Below are 3,798 nucleotides of genomic sequence, written 5' to 3'. Positions count from 1 at the left end.
TCTCTCTCTCTCTCTCTCTCTCTCTCTCTCTCTCTCTCTCTCTCTCTCTCTCTTTCTTTTTCTCTTTCTCCCTCCTCAAGGTAGGACCTATCGCAAGAAGAACTCTCAGCAGCACCCTGTCTGCAGAGCTCTTCTTATTCACTCCAACAACACTTCTCTGCCCTTTCCCATTGTGTAGATTCCTAATGCTAGAATCAATTTCTTCACGAGATACATACATAGGAGTAAGACAAAACAACAAATGCCATATATTTTCATATATATGCAGCCTACACTTGTCTAACTAAACACTCCTCACTTTCATCGAATGGATGAAGGAAGGAAGGAACAAATGAACAAGAAAATTAACAAGTCAATAAATCCTCATCTCTCTTGTGTAGATCAGGGCCCAACATCTCTACATCCTCGTTGGTGGCAGGCTGAAGGTGCTCATACATCTTGGTAAGTAGCTTAGAAAAGTGCACATGTACTTGAACATGTGCAGACAGGTGTCTGCCGCTCCATCTGTTACCTATCCAAAGTTCTCCTTGGCCTGTTCATATATATGAAAATTAACTGTGCTTAGAAGCTTTGGATGTATCAAGCCAGTGTGGAGACCATGGCTGGAACCCTGGAACCCACTTGCCATTCACACAAATGCCCAAATTTCTTCTCTAGAACAAAGAAACTGTCTTCTTTCTACATCCTATGGCTACCTTACTAACTGTTCACAGAGGCAGGCATTTCAACACAATGGAAATAGATTTCTAGTAATTATAACAATAGTCTACTGGTTAAACGTTTCCTGGGTAACTTGCCTTTATTCTCTATACCAACCACACAGTAAAGAGAATTTTATGAACAGTAAGTAAATTGTCATTGTCTTTCTCTTCTTCTTTCCCTCTCTCTCCCTTCACTGCCCACCNCCCCCCCACACACACACACACAGGCACAATCAGCATGGAGGACGCACAGACAAGCAACAAGCAAATCCTGGAGATTTGTTATCCAGCTGATAGAGCCTATTTGGCAAGTTCAAGGCCAATGGACTATCCAGTCTCAAATAACAAGGGGGATGTTGCCTGAGGTTGTCGTCCAACTTGCACATCCACTCTCACACCTGTGCAAGTGCACCATCACACATGGGTGTACCCACATATCCATGTGCACACACACCATGCATACACATAAAAATATATACATCATAAGAAATGTAGCAATGACACCATGCACACAGCAACTTCATTGTCCCACAGTACGGCACACACCAAACAAGTTTCCTCTTTGCCTGACTTGAAGTCTGGCTTCTTGGAATGCTGATCTTCACCTAGTTGCTGGAGAAACTATCTCAGATAGAACGAGTGAAACTACTGTGAACTCACGTATCACTCAAGTGTAAGTGTGTTAATGTGCAAACTCTGCCAGTAGTGTGTGCAGTTAAAGAAAAAAAAAGAATGGACAGCCAGTAAAACACAGAAACGAGCCCCTAATGGTGGCATTTCAGGGAATAGGAGGGGACAGATGGGGAGATATTTCTGGGCCAGGGAGCTTCTGGTGCCCTTCACGTTGTACCACACCAGCCATTTCCTATTCCTGTGCAGAAGGTTGGCTCTGCTGCCACAACGCACTCTCCAGCTCTCCTGAGAAGCGTGCTTCTATTTCTGTCTGTTATAAAAAGGTAGAGATGCCATTCCTTCTGGTTGTCAGGGACCAGGAATGAGTCTCCCTCAAAGAACAGAAAAAAGCCAAGGACAAACAAAGAGACTCTCTGCTTTCTGCACCTAATGGGCACCATACTAACACTTCACAGAGACAAGCATGTTGACTCAATGGAAAGAGATTTTTAATAATTATTAAAACAGATTCTGATTCTGCTGGTTGGGTAGATGTTTGCCAGGTACCTCATCTTTGTTACCTTTGCCAGTGATATAAGAGAGGACATTGTGTTACCCCTATTTTTACAAATATTAAGCAACGTGCCTATGTTCACAATACTGGTAATTTTCCAAGTCAGTAGTGGTGACCAAAAGGTTACAACTCAAATTCAAAACACCTTCAGGAGGATGTTCCTAATACAAGGAGGAGGCATCTAACATCATGGTTTCATGAAAACACACAATCAGACCCAACTACTACTGGCCTTTCTATCCTGTGCATGGCATGTCACCTATATTATCCTTACTTTATTTCATAAAAATATGAAAGAAATAATTTCTGACTCTAGATATTACAGGAATAACTAGTGTTGTTGGCCAGTAATTTCAATATATTTTCTACCAAAAGAATTTTGTGAAATATCTAAACTAGATAAACAGAACTTTCAGATTACCTGGAGAAGTGTCTTAAAGGGCTTATGACTTACATAGTCCTTGACTCAAAGAGCTTGCAGCCTGAAGAAGGTATTAAGACCCCAATAATGTTATAGTCAGAGTTATCTACAAGTTGTAGTCAAATGATATCTAGAAAGAAAGAAGAAAAAGGAACTCAGTGGAAGGAGCCATTCCTTCACATAACAATCAGACTACAGAATGTCAGAAAATAACTGTTGTCTTCACCCAGTACTTATGAGCAATGGTCTCCTAAACAATGTTACTTCCACTGAGTCTGCCCACTTCCAAGATCCCTAATCTTCTACAGTCTCATGGAAATTCGTTATCATTTCCTTGACAGTTTCTCTTAAAGTATCACATGTGTCCATCTAGTCAGTCACAGAGTATATTTCCTGACAGGAGACAACAGAGCAGCAGCAACAGCAGCAGTGGCAGCAACAGGGCAGATGCTGGGAGATCTCTCTTGCCCTGTGTAAATGCTTGTGTGTTTATGCTGAGAGATTAGCACTGAAAGATACCTAACCTGTGTCACTTGGCTCATATCAAGTCAACACCAGCTTCCTCATAACTGTGACCAGTTTAGTTCAACAGCTGGTTTGACTGATTTTTCATAGAGAAGCCTAATCGTGTGACTGGTTGGGCATTCTGCAGCTGCTTCTTGCCAGAAACAAGGCAGACTTCATACTAACTCACTCAAAGACATCCCCCCGCTTCGCTCCAGATCTTCTGTGGAATTGCCAAGTGGTTGTTGCTAGTAAAAGTTAAAGTCATACCCTCTCCTGCCTTTCTCAGCTTTCAAAGGAGAACATGAATCTATAGCCAAGCAGACAATATCTCTGAAGATGCTAAATGGGGAAGTGAATCACACCTATATATTTAAAGAGACATCTGTAGCATAGGAAAAAATTAATATGAAAACAGTTATTTAAAGAGATTTAAAGAAACAACCTCTTTTCAGCAGCAGATTTGAGTTCTTTCAGACAATCAATTATTCATAAATATTATATTATCATTTTCTATTTGCATTGGAATACATGCAAGTAATGTTAAAAGTTGCCAGGGATCAGTTCCCATTCAAATCAATATTTCTTTCAGCAAATTATGTTCTTCCCTTGTCAGCTACTCCATTCAAATTAAAGCACCAATCTTATTCAAAACTGGTACTTTGTCTAAATTTGTTTACCTGGATACTAGTAAAATATTTCTGTTATACTCTCTAAAATCCTACTGACAATATAAGAAGATTCATAAAATGTCCACAAAAATCAGAGCAGGTGTCATTCGGACTAAGCTGGCTCTATTTCTCACTATGATTAACCAGCTCGTAATGACAACATTTCTTATCTTACAACTGTGGCATGAAGAGGGAGCTGTAGCTCTTCTGAGACACAATTCTGCACGCCCCAGCTTATCCACGCTCTGAGATCTCGTGTCTGTTTCTCTCTCTCTCTCTCTCTCTCTCTCTCTCTCTCTCTCTCTCTCTCTCTCT

At 40.8% G+C, this 3,798-nt stretch overlaps 1 long non-coding RNA gene across 1 annotated transcript in view; it reads right to left on the bottom strand.

Annotated features, from left to right (window-relative positions):
- The window catches only part of LOC115030603, an 8,563-nt gene that overhangs the window by 4,379 nt on the left and 386 nt on the right, over nt 1-3,798 (bottom strand). The window contains exon 2 of the long non-coding RNA XR_003836190.1: nt 2,342-2,438. This is a non-coding gene — a long non-coding RNA (uncharacterized LOC115030603). The remainder of the gene's footprint in view (nt 1-2,341; nt 2,439-3,798) is intronic.

The sequence above is a fragment of the Mus caroli genome, chromosome 3 (assembly GCF_900094665.2).
Source record: "Mus caroli chromosome 3, CAROLI_EIJ_v1.1, whole genome shotgun sequence".
Lineage (NCBI taxonomy): Eukaryota > Metazoa > Chordata > Mammalia > Rodentia > Muridae > Mus > Mus caroli.
The sequence above is the reverse complement of the archived record's forward strand: the minus strand, read 5'-3'. Positions and strand labels throughout refer to the sequence as shown.